This window comes from Paroedura picta, chromosome 5 (genome assembly GCF_049243985.1).
Source record: "Paroedura picta isolate Pp20150507F chromosome 5, Ppicta_v3.0, whole genome shotgun sequence".
Lineage (NCBI taxonomy): Eukaryota > Metazoa > Chordata > Lepidosauria > Squamata > Gekkonidae > Paroedura > Paroedura picta.
Window position 1 is genome coordinate 128,426,234 of NC_135373.1, and position 17,277 is coordinate 128,443,510.

General features: G+C 59.5%; 1 protein-coding gene across 8 annotated transcripts in view; it reads left to right on the top strand.

Annotated features, from left to right (window-relative positions):
* SHANK3 (SH3 and multiple ankyrin repeat domains 3) overlaps positions 1–17,277 on the top strand; it is a 223,397-nt gene that overhangs the window by 664 nt on the left and 205,456 nt on the right. The window lies entirely within an intron of this gene.

The window sequence follows — 17,277 nt, forward strand, 5'->3', positions numbered from 1 at the left end:
TGGGGGCTCCGTGGCGTGAGTTGTTGGCGGGGGTCTCCTCGAAGAAGCCGGAGAGGCCCTCCGGACGTGCAGGGGGCGTCCTGCTGCCCCGTGGAGGCGGCCCCGATTGCCCACCCTGCGCACTAGCCGGGGCTGGCCGGTCCTGTGGGGTCTTGGGGAGGGGGTCCCTACTTCCCCCTCAACTTTGAACGCGGCTGGACGAGGCTGGGGAAGGGCGGGGAGGCTGGGCTCGACCAGCTGGTCTCCAGGGGGCCCTCCTCCCGGGGCGGGGGCTCCTTCCAGCTTCTTTGCGGGCGCGATCCCCACTGCAGCAGCAGACGCTGTAGAGACTGTAGAGGCCTTGCAGAACCCGGCTGGGGGGGGGGGCGGAGGGCTGCGTGGTGCTGCGGGGGGGGGGCTGTTCTTCCAATGCACAGGTAGAGAGGAGGAGGCAGCAAAGCCCCTCCCCTGGCTGGACTTGCAGCAGGTGGGATCCGGATGCTCTCGTGGGGGGGGGGCAGACCAAATGAGGCTACAGATGGGGGGGGGGAGTTGGGTGCAGCACCAGATGCATGAGATGGGCAGAGGATTTTTGGGGAGGAGGAGAAAGAACATGCAGGAGGGAATCTGCTCATCCCTTTGGCCTCAAGTCTATCCTCTCCCCCCCCCCTCCCTGCATGCTCTGGATTTGAACCTACAGCCTGCCAGCTCAGCCATAAAGCTAAATAAAGGGCCCAGGGGAGAAACTGACCCCCCTCCTTGGAGAAGAAACTGGGCTTGTGGAGCGTGCCCAGCGGCGCCTGACTGTGCCCCCCCCCCCCCAGCCTGAGGACTTAGCTCCTCCTCTGCTGGAGCACCTTCCTCTGGGGCCAGCGCTCTATCCCAGAGGCCTCCTGCCGCCATTTCACTGTCACAACAACTCTGCAAGGTAGATCAGGCCACGAGAGAAGTGACCCCGTGAGCTTCAGGGCTACAGGAGGGTGTGAACCTGGGTCTCCATGCACACCCACCCACTGCATCTGGCCCACTGGGCGTTGGCTATTGGATGGGAACCACTTGGGAGCCCCAGGAAAACAGAGCCGGTGGGGGGAGGATGCCCGGGAAGGGGAGCAAGAATCCCCAGCTCACAAACCCGGCTACAGGGGTCTGTGATGCCACCAACTGCCCTGCAGGTAGGCCATTGTTCCTCGGGGGGGGGGGAGGTGGCTCCCAGCTGTGGCTTTAGCTGCTCCTGTCCTGGGTGACACATGGCCATGGGGGAGGGAAACGGGGGTCCCTGCTTGGGACTCACTGCAGCAGGTGGGGAGTGACACCGTGGGCTTGATGTCCAGAGCGACCCTTCTAGGCGCACAGAATCTCTGTGCTCCCTGCTGACGGCCCCAATCCTGTCCGGCCAAGCTGGGAAGTCACCCCCAAGTCCGCCCCCCCCCCAGCCTACCTGGGCCAACTCGAGTCAGGCCTCCCATATCCCGATTCCAGCAGCAGGGAAGGGTCCCCAAAGGACTACCTACATGAGGGGGGGCAGGACTGGAACGCCTTTGCCTCCCTGCTGAGCAGCACTGGCCAGATCCCCCCCCCCAGCCCCATAGAGCCTCCTCTGGGCCAGACTCCCTACCAGGGAGAGACCCTGAAACCGGGATGGTCTTGCAGGGAACGACTGGCCGGGATCAGCCGGTCTCAGTGTGTGTTTTATTTCCTGCGGGGAGGGATTGTGGCCCCCCTCCAGATGTGCGGCTGGGAGCCAGAGCTTCCCTGGGTGCGTCGCAGGCAGGGAGGGGGCTTCCTCTGCTTCCCTGTGCTGTTCCCTCCATGCCCCCCCCCCAGCTATAAGGGTGGGGATGCTCCTGCCTCCTGGACAGCCCCCTGCTCCGTGCATGTGCTGTGCTTTTGCTGGGGGGGGGGGGGTTGTGATGCTGTGGCAGAGGCTCAGCATGCCTGTGGAGGGGGGGAGCCCCATGGGCTTCAGCTGCAGCAATCAACAGTCGTTCCCCCTCCCCCGCCGTGGGGAGGAGTCCTCGGGCTTCGCACCTTGGGAGGGGGGCTACGTTGAGGGCTGCCTCTGCAGCAGGGGGACTTGAGGCTGGGGCTGCATGGCTGGAGATGCTCCATGACCCATCGGTGTTCTTGGGGCCGGGGGGGGGGCTCATCCTTCTCTGGGGGCTTGGACTGTTTGCACAGAGGCCCCTGCGTGTTCTCTGCGTGGGACCATGGAGGGATTTCTCCTTCTGGGAGGAGGGCTACGGGGGAGGGGGGCTGCGCCCTCTGTCCTTGGAGCAAGAGGCGGTTGTCTGTGTGCGTGTATGTGTGCGTGTGCGCCAGCTGCAACACTGAAAGGGCGGCCCCACGTGCCGAGGCATTAGACCTGAGCAGCAATGCTGTGGGGTGGGTTTGGGGTGGGGTCTTCTGCGGGTGGGCTTCGGAGACAGCTGGCCAGCAGCTGCAGTGCTGAACTCAGTGGGCCTTGGGGAGACTCAGGCAGGCCTTGGGGCCTCATCCACATCCTCCTATGAGTGTCTCTGCTGGCCCCAATCCAGTCCTGGGAGGCCTGCTGGCATTTTGCAAAGGGGGGGGGTCTTTCTCTCCTGTGCGCATACAGGTGGGATGTTGGGATGTGCCCTGGGGGGGGGGCAGGGGTGCGGCTGGGATGGTGGCAGGGACTGCCGGTCAGCTGGTGCGTTGTAGAAGCTGTGTGGTCCAGATCCGTCCCAGAGCGGGGTCAGCCCCCCGCACCTTTTGGGCTTGCAGAGAACTTGGGTCTGAGTGCCCCCGTGGGCCCCTTCCCTTGGCGGTCCCTCCTGGAGCGTCCCGAGAGTGGCGGGGAGAGCGCACGGGCGTCCTCCCTCTAGGAACGCGGAATGTAGGTCACCGCCAGAGGAGGACGCCAGGATCCTGGAAAGCAGCGCTGCAGGCGGCAGGCGAGCGCAGGGCTGGGGGGGGGTGGCTCCTCCATGCCTCTCCCTTCCGGGAGCAGGGCAGGGGGGGTCACTTTTGCAGAACCAAGGAGGGAGGCTGCCAGGGGACGGCAGCAGGTTGTGGTGGGTGCGGGGAAGGGGCCAGGCTGGCTTGGGGGCAGGGCCTCTGCTGGGCATGCAGAAGGACCCAGGCCCACCCCTGGCAGCATCTCCACCCGAACGGAACAGGCCGGAGGGGATGGGGAAGACCTCCACCCTGTGGCCGGGGGGGGGGGGAGACCGGACTGACTGAGGGGCGGGGGGGTGGGGTCAGACTTCACGTGCGGCAGCTTCATGAGGGGGACTGGCAGTGGTGATAGGCCCGGGGCCACATTTCAGGTTGGCACTTTGGAGCCCCGATTCCTCTGGGGCCACACCGGATGTGCTCTGGCCAGCCTTTCTCTGGGGCTCCCAGCAATTTCTCCAAACCCCGTTCTGGAGATGGGGGTGGGGTGGGGGCTGTGGGCCCAAGAACTGAGCCGGGACAGCCACTTGGAGGCCTGGTTGGGCACCATGGCGCCTTGCAGAGATGGCCAGGAGGGCCTTTCCAGGAGAGGGAGCTGCACCAGAGTTGGGCGTTCGAGGGAGGGCACCCAGCCTCCGTGCTTCGTCCCTGAAAGGGGAGGGGCGGGGGTCTCCCCTGTGGGGCTGGGCTTCTGACCAACTAGCTCAGTGGCGAGTCCGATATGCTGTTGAGCCTCTGGAAACTGAATTGTTACCATGACTCATGAAGACTTCTCACTTTGGCATGGCATGGGGTCAGCTGAGGTCCTGGGGGGGGGCAGACACGCTGTCTTGTGGGGAGGAGCTTTGCACACGCATGGCTTCTGGGGGAACCTGGGCTGTGCTTAGGCCAAAACCGCCACGTGGAGCCGGTCTGTAGAGGCTTGGAGGGTATCTGGTTGACCATCACGTGAAAGGGAAGCCACTGGCCGCTCCCAGCAGAGCGGCTGCTGCAGAGTTTAGCAAGAAGAAGAGGAAGAAGAAGAGTTGGTTCTTATAAATCCCACGAGGATCTGCTCCTGATCAGAGCAGCAAGCTGAGGGGCTGCTGCCGCAGAAACCGCCGTCCTTCCCAGTCGAGGATCAGGGCCTTGGGCTGGGACCACCTACCTTAGAAAGGGACTCTGGGCAGAAGGAGGAGGAGACCGTGAAGGTGCAAAGTGGGGAGAGCGCCAACGAAGGGGGGGAAAGGGGGCATGGGGGCAGCCAGCCCCAAAATGCTCCTCTGGCCCCCTGGGTTCAGTGGGGCGCCTGTCCCGTAGCCTTCTCCGCCAGATGTGCCGCCGAGACTTCCCCCCAATCCAGGGAGGCGTTCAGAGCGTTGAGAGGAGAGCGGCAGAATCAGTGTTGAGGTCTGGAGGCTGCAGCTTCCGAGGGCGACCCTCGCTCCCCGCGGTCTCCGGGGGGACTCTCAGCCGGCCACTTCTCTTGCTCCTGGGAGAAAGAGCTGGTGGGAAAGAGCTCTTCGGAGGAGCCCAGCCGGCAGAGGCCCGAGACAGAGCGAGCGGCTGGCATGCTGGGGGGGGGGGAGAGGGCACCCACGGGAGGGCACCCACGGGAACTGCACAGGAGCCTTTTTCTTGGAGGAGTTACTGGGGAACACTGGGCCCTGTTGGTTGGTTTGTTTGTTTAAAATCTTTATTAGGTGCTTTTCTTTCTTCTGACGCTGAAGGGGGATCGCAATATAAATAGAATAGATGAAGTGGTGAACATGCATAAACCCATACAGAAAACCAATATGTAAGACCAAAAATTGAGGACTGTTCTGGGGAAATGCAGTCCTGAATAAAACTGTCTTCAGCTGCCCCCGGAGACTGAGGGCGAGGGGGCCAGGCACACCTCCCTGGGAAGGCAACCCCGTGATTGTGGTGCGGCCACCGAGAAGGCCCCTTCTTGTGTCCCCACCGCACAGCCTCCTCTGACCCATGGGGCAGTCAGGAGGGCCCCTCCCTGTGATTTTAGCTCCTAGGCAAGCATGCGTGAGAGAGCTCCACCCTTCTTTTGCTCCGTCATGTAAACACACTTGAGTGTGGAGCCCCGAACATTTGGGTGTGTGCTGGCATAGGAAAGGATGAAGGTGGGAAACAGCCTGCAGGACACAGATATCCATTTTCAGTGGAAGGTTTCCATATTCTTGTCTGCAGTCATGAGGTCTAGAAACTTGTTTTCCCGTTTAAAAAAAAACAGTATTTGAATTGGTTAGAAACAAAAAGCTGGGACTGTGTGCAGAGGTCATGAGGTCATCTGGAATAGCCTTTCTGTATTTGGCTCCATTGTGGAGATGGGCGATTGGGTTCAGATAAGCCAAAAAGTCCCCAAATCACTGCTTATTTGGGTACTTTCTGGGCTTATGCAAGCTCCATTCCTGCATTTTAAACCAGCCGAATCAGCCGTTTCTGCACGGAGATTCAATGATTTGGTGATTTGACCACGATTCAGCAAGTTTAAAGGAAGGGTTGGGGGGGGGGGGACAGAGCACACCAAACGGCTGATCTGTCATGTTCAGCTGCTTGGCAGGCCCTTTAAATGCCCCCCCCCCCTTCCTCAGACCGTGGACATGCTCTCCATCTGCTGCCTGGGAAGGTGGTGGGAGAGAAGCAAGTGCACAGAGAATAAAATCAGACCATTTTGGATTGGGTCAAATCAGTTCGGCCCAATCTGACCCAGTGAAGGGACCAGATGGGTTGAGGAGAGGTCGGGCGGAGGAGAAGATTCCTCCGTGAGGCTGGGTTCGTAGGGGCCGAGTTTGGCTTGCCGGAGCAGGAGCTCACCTGGGGAGGGGCAGCAGCAGACAGCCGAGTCCTGCGTGGGGGCTGAGATCCATTCCCGTGTGTAGCCAGGACCGACTGGAGAAAGGAGCTGCCTGGGGCCCGTTCCAGCAGCTGCTCCAGGGCCGTTTGGGCTGCTGGAAACGGCTTCTTTATACCTGCCAGGGCTGTCCTCAGAGGACCCAGCAGCTGTGCTGTTGTGAGGTGGCCGCAGAGTCCTTCCACGGCAATGACGGGGAGCAGAGCAGGTGGGGGCCAGGGGAACGCAGGCTCCCTGTTCCATGCCCCCCCCCCGCTCTCTTGGCCCAAGCATTGCCTTTGCCCTGCACGTGCCTCCGAATTCCTGAGTTTGCATCCAGTGCCTTCCGCCTCTTCCCGGAGCCTTGCAGGGGCTCTGTGCGGTTCCACCTAGGGGCTGGCAGCCTCCTGGTGAGGCTGGAGATCTCCCAAGCTCGACACCCAGCCTCCAGGGGTCTCTGGCTCTTTGGCTCTCCCCATGAGGGTGCTGGTCTGGGGCCCCTTCCTGTGACTGACCTCCTCCCGGCCCTTTGGGAAGCTGCTGAAGGATCCAGCAAAGGCCCAGGGGCGGAGCGGGCCAAGACTGTCCTCGGTGGCCACCTGCCCATCTCCTTTTCTCTCTCTGCTCCCCTTGGGCCCGGGCCGGGGGATGGGCGGGCACTGCCCCTTGAACCCACAAAGCAGCTGGAGGCGGAATCAGGGTCCATCTCTCTGGACCGTTCTTGGCTCCTTGGGCTGGTGATCGCTGTGCAGAGTCTTGGGCAGAGGTCTTCCCCTTTCTCTGGTCCTTGACCCTTTTTAACAGGGTGGGGGGATGCTGGGGACCGAACCTGGGGCCTCCAGGATGCAAAGCAGAGACTGTGGGCCTCCCGGGGCTCTGACTTCTCAGCCCCAAGTCCTCTTCAGCCCCCCTCCGGGGGTTCCTGCCCCGCCCTGCGTGAACACGGCTGCTCAAGCAGTGTGGGAGTGGGGAGAACAAGGACCGGGCAGGGAGGCAGCTGGAGGCCCCCCCAGGGGATCAGGCCCAGGAGACGGAGGCCTTCCTCGCCAGCCCCCCAGCACAGGGTCAGCTCACAAATGGAGAAACCATGGAGTAATGCGAGGCAAAGCCCCTGCAACCCCCTGTCACGCACTGAGAAGGAGCTGAACAGAAGCCTAGTTGCTGCCATTGAGAGGACAGTTGAGAAGGAAACCAGGGCCGTGACCAGTGGGAAGGAGGGCAGGAGCAGATCCCCCTCCCTGTGCAGAGGTGGGGAGGGGGGAGGGCGAAAGAGTCCCTCCTTCCCCCTTCATTAAAGAGTAAATATCAGTGGGTGGGTGGGTGGGTGTGCAGGGGGGGGGCTTCCCCTCACTTCCAATCAGCCCCCACGTGCAGCGATTGAACCCCCTCCCCCACGCAGCCCCCATCCGGATCCAGGCTCTGCGCATTGGCAGCTGGCTTTCTGCAGATGAATGGACATGCCGGCACATCACATCTGTTCTGGTCTCTCGGAGAGCCGGCTGAAACCCTCCTTCTGTGGCGCAAACCGGGGGGGGGGGGGGTTTGTCCATCACGTGGGCTGTTCCGTGTGTGTGTGTGTGGGGGGGGTCTGTGGCCCAGGGGGAGAGCCTCCGCGTGGCAGGCAGAAGGTCTCCAGGTAAAAAGCAACAACCGGGCAGCAGGCCGTGGGAAAGGCCATGGGGAGCTGCTGCCCGCCTGAGTCGGCCGCTCTGCTGGCATGGCTGGGCCGAGGGCCCGATCCGGAGTGAGGCAGCGCTGTGTGTTCCGGGGGTGCTGTGCTCCTCCTTACAGCAGTGCCGCTGACCTCGGCTCATGCTCTTCCTGCCTTTCCCCCCCTTGGCTGCCTTCTTCCCCAAACCTTGTAGGACGCCGTCTTTTCTAAACAAAAATCACTGTCAAAACTCCTGGGGCTGCAACAGGGCTGGGAAGAGACCAGCAACCATTCCAGGTCCCTTCTCTGGGGGCCGACAATGCACCACCCATGCCCAGCCCAACTTGTCATGTCCTTTTGAAAGCCCCCAACCCCGTGTCTCTGTGGGCCCCCAGGGCTGTGGTGGGGCAGGAGGGCCATCAGTGGGAAAAGCCAGGGGTGGGGCCTGCTTGCCCCTTCCTCGGGGTCCGCATGCCGACTGGCAGTCTTCAAGCAAAGGCTGGATACACACTTTTCTTGGATGCTTTAGGATGCTCTGGGCTGATCCTGCGTTGAGCAGGGGGTTGGACTAGTTGGCCTGTATGGCCCCTTCCAACTCTATGATTCTAAGGACGTTGATAAAATTGAAAGGGTACAGAGGAGAGCGACGAGGATGATCTGGGGCCAAGGGACCAAGCCCTATGAAGATAGGTTGAGGGACTTGGGAATGTTCAGCCTGGAGAAAAGGAGGTTGAGACGGGACATGATAGCCCTCTTTAAGTATCTGAAAGGTTGTCACTTGGAGGAGGGCAGGATGCTGTTTCTGTTGGCTGCAGAGGAGAGGACACGCAGTAATGGGTTTAAACTTCAAGTACAACGATATAGGCTAGATATCAGGAAAAAGTTTTTCACAGTCAGAGTAGTTCAGCCGTGGAATAGGCTGCCTAAGGAGGTGGTGAGCTCCCCCTCACTGGAAGTCTTCAAGCAAAGGTTGGATATACACTTTTCTTGGATGCTTTAGGATGCTTAGGGCTGATCCTGCGTTGAGCAGGGGGTTGGACTAGATGGTCTCTATGGCCCCTTCCAACTCTCTGATTCTGTGATTCTATGCCCATTCCTCACAGCATGGGGAGCTTTCAAAGGAATCCATGTGTGACAAGGCGTCGGGCTGGACACCTGTGTCCCACCTAGCATGTGCTTCTGGCCCCGTGTATTTAAACAAGTGTTTAAATACACTTCAGCCCCCCCCCTGTATTTAAACAAGTGTCCAGGTGATTGTTTATTTGCCCCTCAGGAAGCAAGCTCCAAGTCACAACATGTTCATGCTGAGAAATGCAGTTGTTTAGTCTTCAAGGGGTTACCTGACTCCCGTGATGATTTCCCGCTCCCTTTGTGGTAGGCAACTGGGCTGACGCTGCTAAAAGGTAGTGCTGTGGGTGTGTACCTGGGGAAGAGGCACCTGGCTTCCCTGCAGGGATGCTTGCCCTCCCCATCTGCATGAAACTCAGAAGAGGGGAAACGGAACCACAGTAGGAAGAAGGTCCCTTCCCGTGAGCACTCTGCCGGCCCCCCCAGTCGGGGAGGATTTCCCATGCTCCCGCCACTTTGGGAGGCTCTGATTTATTTATTTATTACTTCAATGTATAGCCCGCCACTCCCCTAAGGCTCTTCCCTTCTCTGTCCCTCCCCCCTCCAGTTGCACCCTGGGGGAGGTGAGAGGGTTCCCCTGATGGGCAGGTCATCTGCAGGGGGTTCCACTTGCTCTCCCTCCCAGACTATTTGCACCTTGGGGGGGGGGTTTGAAGTGGGTTGAACTGGCATGAACCGGGAACACTCTGTAATCATCCTGGGCTGTCTTTCTCAAAGGGGAGTCACTGCTTCCGAACCCTGCAGTGCCTAAGTACTGTTCGGGTCGGTTTCCCCAACGTGAATCACTTTGCATGGATGAACGCAGAATATTTGTGCCTGCTCTCTGGCAGTCCCCGGCCCTCTCAGGGCTGCGTAATCTTCCTCAGGCACTCAGAGCCTGCTCCAGAAGCTGTGCAGGTGGAAGTCATCTGCTCTGAGCGCTGCAAATCTGATCAGTTTGGCAGTTTCGGGGTGTGTGTGTGTGAGAGAGGGAGGGAGAGGGAGAAAGAGCATTGGGTTCCCAAACTAGATCCTCTTTTCCATCCTCTTCCAGGGGCTCCCTTTATGATGTTGATGATGATGATGATGATGATGATGATGATGTTTATTTCCCACCTCTCCCTATAGGCTCGAGGCGGGTCATGTGGCACACTGTGGACACAGAGGTCTAGAAGGGGGCGGGTGGGATCATGCCCATGGGCTGTGCCAATGTGTCCCTTAGAGCTATGGTGTGGTGGCTAGAGTCTTGGCTTAGGACAGGTTCAAATCCCCACTCTGCGATGGAAGCTTTCTGGGTGACCACAGGCCAGCGATGCCCTTTTATCCTGGCCTCCCTCGAGGGGCTCTTCTGCAGATAGTGTGGAGAAGAAGGATAGGAGCTGCTTTAGGAGGGGGGGTCCCCATGAAGAAGGGGGTGAGAGAAATGACAGACGTGAGTCAGTGAATGGATGGATTCCACATTATCTGACAAAGTCAGGGCCATTCATACTTTGGGGAGAGGGGGGGAAATCTTAGTCCTCTGCTGCAAAGAGGGTGAGGGCTGAACCCCTGCTGAGGAGGAGGCAGAGTTTCCCAGGTTGATGTGTTGTTTGTTTGAGGCCCTGCCAGGTTCTGGCCCCTCCCCTGACCCCTGGGTGTGGCCACGAGCAATGCCCCTTCTCCCAGCCCCCCCCTCCTGCATTATGCCCGGGGCGGGCCAGGCTGCAGGCTCTGGGTGCTGAACAGCCTTGCTGGACTTAGGAATAGGCTGCCTAAGGAGGTGGTGAGCTCCCCCTCACTGGCAGTCTTCAAGCAAAGGTTGGATACACACTTTTCTTGGATGCTTTAGGATGCTTAGGGCTGATCCTGCGTTGAGCAGGGGTTTGGACTAGATGGCCTGTAGGCCCCTTCCAACTCTAGGATTCTATGATTCTATGATGAAGATGATCTGGGGCCAAGGGACCAAGCCCTATGGAGATAGTTTGAGGGACTTGGGAATGTTCAGCCTGGAGAAAAGGAGGTTGAGAGGGGACATGACAGCCCTCTTTAAGGATTTGAAAGGTTGTCACTTGGAGGAGGGCAGGATGCTGTCTCTGTTGGCTGCAGAGGAGAGGACACGCAGTAATGGGTTTAAACTTCAAGTACAACGATATAGGCTAGATATCAGGAAAAAGTTTTTCACAGTCAGAGTAGTTCAGCGGTGGAATAGGCTGCCTAAGGAGGTGGTGAGCTCCCCCTCACTGGCAGTCTTCAAGCAAAGGCTGGATACACACTTTTCTTGGATGCTTTAGGATGCTCTGGGCTGATCCTGCGTTGAGCAGGGGGTTGGACTAGATGGCCTCTATGGCCCCTTCCAACTCTAGGATTCTGTGATTCTATGACTGAGGAGCTCTGGGCTCTTCTTGGCAGGAGACAACCGGGTGGCTCTTCAGGACCGTGGAGAGCTCCCTGCTGAGGCAGCAATGGCTTCTAGGGCTGCTTGTCCAGCGGAGCCCCCCCCCCCCACCTCCATAGGGAGTGCCAAAGGAGTGAGGGTCCATGGGGCTAGATCCGACTAAGCCAGGAACAGGAACCACGACAGCCACCGGGTTGCCTGAGCAGATGGCCAGGCCGAGCAGAGTTCCCCGGTGGCAAACCAGACTTTTCGAGGGGACCATAAACCCACCCGAGGCAGGGGAGGTCTCAAGTCCCTGGTCTGCCGTTTCTGCTAATCTGAGGAATCTTTCATTGGGTTTACATTTCAGACGCTTCCCCTCAACCCTCCAGCCCTTTATGGACTCCCAACCACCAATTCAGGAGTTGCTACATGCCGATGATTATGGGGGAAGGAAAGGCAGAGACGGTGAGAAATTCAGCCGTGGAATGGGCTGCCTGAGGAGGTGGGGAGCTCCCCCTCACTGGCCGTCTTCAAGCAGCGGCTGGACAGATCCTTCTCCTGGATGCTTGAGGCTGACCCTGCACTGAGCAGGGGGTGGGACTAGATGGCCTGTATGACCCCTTCCCACTCTAGGATTCCAGGAGTCTAGTTCAGCAGAGGAATGGGCTGCCTAAGGAGGTGGGGAGCTCCCCCTCACTGGCCATCTTCAAGCAGCAGCTGGACAGATCCTTCTCCTGGATGCTGGAGGCTGATCCTGCACTGAGCAGGGGGTGGGACTAGATGGCCTGCATGGCCCCTTCCCACTCTAGGATTCTAGGAGTCTAGTTCAGCAGTGGAAGGGGCTGACTCAGGAGGTGGGGAGCTCCCCCTCACTGTCTTCAAGCAGCGGCTGGACAGATCCTTCTCCTGGATGCTTGAGGCTGACCCTGCACTGAGCAGGGTGTGGACTAGATGGCTTGCATGGCCCCTTCCCACTCTAGGATTCCAGGAGTCTAGTTCAGCAGTGGAAGGGGCTGCCTAAGGAGGTTAGGAGCTCCCCCTCACTGGCCGTCTTCAAGCAGCGGCTGGACAGATCCTTCTCCTGGATGCTGGAGGCTGATCCTGCACTGAGCAGGGGGTGGGACTAGATGGCCTGTATGGCCCCTTCCCACTCTAGGATTCCAGGAGTCTAGTTCAGCAGTGGAAGGGGCTGACTCAGGAGGTGGGGAGCTCCCCCTCACTGGCCGTCTTCAAGCAGCGGCTGGACAGATCCTTCTCCTGGATGCTGGAGGCTGATCCTGCACTGAGCAGGGGGTGGGACTAGATGGCCTGTATGGCCCCTTCCCACTCTAGGATTCCAGGAGTCTAGTTCAGCAGAGGAATGGGCTGCCTAAGGAAGTGGGAAGCTCCCCCTCACTGGCCATCTTCAAGCAGCAGCTGGACAGATCCTTCTCCTGGATGCTTAAGGCTAGTCCTGCACTGAGTGGGGGATGGACTAGATGGCCTTGATGACCCCTTCCCCCTGTAGAATTCTAGGCTGGGGGCTTCCTTGAGGGCTACCTGCTTGAGCCAAACTGCATGGCCAACATGGCCAAGGGCAGCTGCCCCAGGCTTTCCAGGTTCGTCCCTCTGCCCCCCTGGGAGGGTTGTGACCAATGAGGCCCCCCGTGTGCCGAAGGGCTGCTTGATGAGCCCCTCTTGCATTTCCTGGTGACGGCCGCTTTCTTCAGCAGCACCCCTGCCTCGTTCAGAGCCCAAGAGGGATGGCAGGGGGTGAAAGAGGCAGCTGCTGGCCTCCCCATTTGCAGGGCTCTCATCGGCTGACGCTTCATTTGCCGGAAGCCGTCCAAATGCAGCACCCAAAATGATCGTCTCAAGGCTGTCCTTGGGTGCCTGCACCCAGACGCCATCCGGCCAGCTGCTCCCCAAGACAAAGAAGCCTGCCTGGCTCCCTGCCGCCCCCGGTTCCTTGTCCTAAGGGGGCATGGAGCAGCTGCGGTGGGAGAGAGGGAGGGGGGCCAGGAGGGCGGCAGACGGGAGGGTCAGGAAGCAATCGGGCAGCCCTGAGCAGCAGATTCAGGACACACAAAAGCAGACGCTTTTTTACCCGTCTAGTGATCAAGCGGTGGAATTTGCTCCCAGAGGATGTAGTGATGGCCTCGGGGATAGATAGCCTGGAAAGGGTATTAGACAGATTTATGGAGGAGAGCTGTCCTAGCAACAAGGGGGACCAACATGGTCAGAGGCAGGTAACGTCTCAGCCCAAGAATCAGGAGGCAACCTCAGGGGAAGGCCTCAGCCTCTGTGCCTTGTGCCCACTGGGTGAAGCAGGGTGCTGGGCTGGATGGTCTTAACTCTCCGTTGGGAAAAAGCCCTGGGGATTGGGGGAGGGGGGGCTGGGGGGAGGGCCCTCAGCGGAGAATAACCTCCAAACCAGCCGTTTTCCTGTTGGGAATAAGTTTCTGTTGCTAGGGATCAGTGGTAATCTTGGAGTCCCCCTGGCCCCCCTGGCGGTGATGTGCAGGAGGCGATTGCTGGGGGTCTCTCCGAGAAGGCTCTCTTCCAGCCCCCCTTGCTTTCCAAGCAGCAAGCCTCCAGCTCCGATGCAGAAATGGGGCAGGCAGGACTCCACCCCGGGGGCCGCTGTGTCCGCTGGCCAATCCGTGCTGAGCGCCTGGGCTGTGCTGCGATCTCTTTCCTCCCATTCAGCTCAAAGTGTTTAATAATGGGAATGATGAGACCAGCAACCTCATTACAGAAAGCCCAGATGATTTAATCATATGAGTTTCCATTGATTGATTAATCTATTAAACCTGTTCAAAGTTGCCAAGTAAAACTGATAGCTCTGGAGAAAGATTTATTTTTGCCCAGCAATGTGTGAGAGAGAAGGGGGGGGGATCCTTCCATGAACTCTGGGCCCACTTTCCGTGGCCTCCGGGGGAAATGAAACGGGAGCCTCACGTGGCCACGGGAGCCTGCCTTCATCTCTCCGGGTCACTCGTGTCTCCTCTGATGGGCAGTGGCTCTCCACGTCTCTGCAAGTAGGATGTCCAAACTATTCCATGGCTCCTAGCCGTGGTGACTGACAGAGGGGAACCTCCACATTCCGAGGCATCCCTCTGGATCACAGTCCTCTGGATCCCAGAGCCAGGCAGCAACCTCAGGGGAAGGCCTCAGCCTCTCTGCCCTGCGGCTGGAACTGGTGTGTGAGACTAGATGGACCCTCACTCTTCAGATGTTCTTCTCAGGGGGGAAGCTTTGGCCTCTATGCCCTGGTGTTGGTGCCCCAGAAGAAGTGGTTGGCCATTGTGTGAAGTGGACTAGGGCTCTTCTGAGGTTCGTTGGAAGGCCTTGGCCTCTGGGCCCTGGGGCTGGCCCCTGGGTGAGACGGGAGGCTGGATTGGATGGACCCTCCCTGGTATGATCCTGAAGGGCTCTTCGAGGGTCTCATTAGGGGAAGGCCTCAGAATCTCTAACCGGTTGTTTTCCCTCCAGAAGAAGTGGTCGACCTTTGTGTGAGAGAACTGCACTAGATGGACAATTGATCGGACCCAGCAGGGCTTTGGCTACCCTGGGCCAGCCAGTTCAGGGCCTCTGCTAAGGAGGAGGACAGTTTTAGCTGGAGATGCCAGGGGTTGAATTTGGGTTTTTCATATGCAAAGCGGAAGCTCTTCCACTGAGGCGTATCCCTGCCCTGCAGCAGAACAATTTAAATTGGTAAATAATTTAAAGAATGCGTTTAAGTAAATACATGCAAGGGATGACTAGATGGCAGAGAGTGGATGTGCCTGGCTTGAACAAAGAAAGATCCTTTTCGGAGAGCCCTTCTTGCCAAATCCCAGAGGAAGCAGTGGTCAGCAAGGGAGCTGCCCCCCACAAGCCCAGTGTGGGTCAATAAGGTGGTTTCCCCATAGTCCGTGGGGTGCCCAAGCCCCACCTGTCTGTCCCGAATGCCCTCCACCCCGGAACTGCTGGGGGGATGGATGGTGTTGGGGGGGGGCATTGAAAGGAAATGGGCAAGCCCATTTATGGCAGCCTCAGCATCTGGATCCGGGAGTGGGGGGGGGAGGGAATGTGCCCCTCCCCCCCAATTTCTCAGTGGCCTCCGTTGCCAACTGGGTGGGTCCATTTTGGTGCCTCCGGCTGCCTGGCAGTTCAAGACCTGCAAGAACCAATCAATCAATCAATCAATCAATCTGTGCGGAATCCAAACGGCCGATATTGAACCCAGGAGGGCTCGCTGCTGTGCCTGCTGCTTGTGTGATGGGGCGCTCCCAGGCAGGCGGGAAGGCAGGCAGGCACCAAGGGCCAGTGGGTGGAAAGCTGCCTGTGCTGGCTGGGCCAGAGCTGGAGGCCTCTGCCGGGCCCTGTCAGTCTGGAGCCCAAACGCAGGGGAGGGCTGGTCCGACCAGGAAAGCTCCCAGGGGTGGCTGTGACCAGCGTGAGCCCCCCATGGTGCTGCAGGGGTGGCTTGGCTCCCGCCTCTTGCCCGAGTTCCTCAGGGGGGCTGGCCCCCCAAATTGCCGCTGACTTCCAGACTGCAGAGATGGGTTCCCCTGGGGAACTGGCCAATTCGGAGAGGAGACTTTAGGTCCCTTCCCAAACACCCCTGTGCCCAGTTTCTGCCCTATGACCTTCCTAACCTGGAGCTGGCCCCCCTAACTGGCCCTGTGTCGCGGTTGGAGTCCCAGAGACTTGCTCCTGGCAGCCGGGCCCAGCGTTGCCTCTGGTGATTTCAGGGGAATCTGGGGGTGCTGTGCAGGAAGGGGATGGAAATCCAAATGCGTTGGGCTCAGTGTCCAAGGGGCCAGGAAGGGCTGTGGCAGCAGCAGCAGTCAGGAAGAGAACAAGGGTGGCAGGGGGGGCTTCAAACCTGAGTCTCCCCCCTCCTCCTCCCACACTCCGCTGGAGCACAGGGCTGCCCTAGAGGGAGGGGCCTTCTCCTCCGGCATTTGTACTCCAGCAAAGGGCTCAATCCTGTGCGGGGGGTGGGGGGGTGGGAGGGGGCCAGTCAACCACCGCTGCTTGGCCTTCCAGCTGCCGCCACACACGGGCTCTGCCTGGAGCAGGGAGGGAGCGTAATTGAGCAATAATTCAAGGCTGCTGGAGGAAGCCCGGCCCGCTCCAGATTACGCTCCTCTCCAGGGGAGATTATTTTTATTAAAATCTGGGTTGACGGCAAACACTGAGACGGGCCTCGCCTTTAATGGCGGGTTGGCTCCCCGCGGATCCTTCCGGCGTGCCGCCTGTGTGGGAGGCCTTCCTTTGCCTTGTGGCCAGGGCTGGCACGGAGGCCTCGGGCCTGGCAGATGCCCGACAGCCCCAGTCAACCAGCTGCTGCCAGGGACAGACCCTTGCCACAGGCAGGCCCCTCAAGCTTCCCCCACACCAGCGTTGGGGGGGAAAGGCCTGACGAAATGGGGCTGGGGCTCTGGCTCAGTGGGGGAACCCCTGTTTGGCACCTCCAAGGTCCCCGAGAGGGTGGGCATCAGCCGGCTGACAAACCACAGTTTGCCAGAGATTTTGACCAGTTGATGGGTTGTGGACTTGGTGCGTTGTCCCTTGGAGGAGGGCAGGGGGCAGCTCCTGGCAGGCAGGGTGGCAGTGGTGCCCTCTTCCATGCCGCTCCCCATAGGATTCCAGCTGTGGCACTCCTTTTGCAGAGGACGCCCAGCGGCACCTTCTGAGGGGTTTGTGCTCTCCACAAATGGTCCAGCTGCTGGATGGCTAGCTGGCATGGGGCCGGCAACCTCATGAGTGCACATGGGGGGGGGAAGCCAAGCCTTTTGGCCCCAGTTCTGTGGTTGGGATCGCCTTGCTTTCCTGCCAAGCCCAGGGGAACATGTCCACCTGGGCCCCATTGCAGACCCCTTCCCCCCCACACACTTTCTAGGACCCCCTGGGGCAGCAGAGCCCCTGCTGAAGCAGGAAAGACACGCAGGGAGGGTGGGAGAGATCCGTGCTCCGCGGTGTCCTCAGACGTCCTGTGTGTTCCCTCGTTTCCATGACATTCCCTGCGCTTTGCCTGCAGGCTCCTTCTCAGGAACAGGCACGTTCCGATCCAGATTGGCCAACGGCAAACAAAACCGCCCCCTTGACTCAGCTCTCACGGTCGGCTGAGGGGTCTCAAAGCCCCCTGCAGAGGGAGGGGTCCTTAGTCACCCATTCACAAAACATCACCTTTGGGGTCCTACCCGAGATCACTTGCTCAAAGAAGCCTTCCTGTGGCTACAGACCAAACATTTCGGGGTCGGTTTGCCAAGCAGCCCGGTGGCTGATCCAGGTGTTTGGAATGTGGTGCTCTTTTGCAGGCAGCAGGTCCCGAGTTCGGTTTCTGACATCTCCCGGCAATGAAAAGACCAGGCAGTGTGGGATGGGAAAGACCTCTGTGAGAGAATCAGATGCGCAGCCGTGCTGAAGACCTGTGCGCGCCGTTGTTCCACATGGTATCCGGGGATGTGTGCA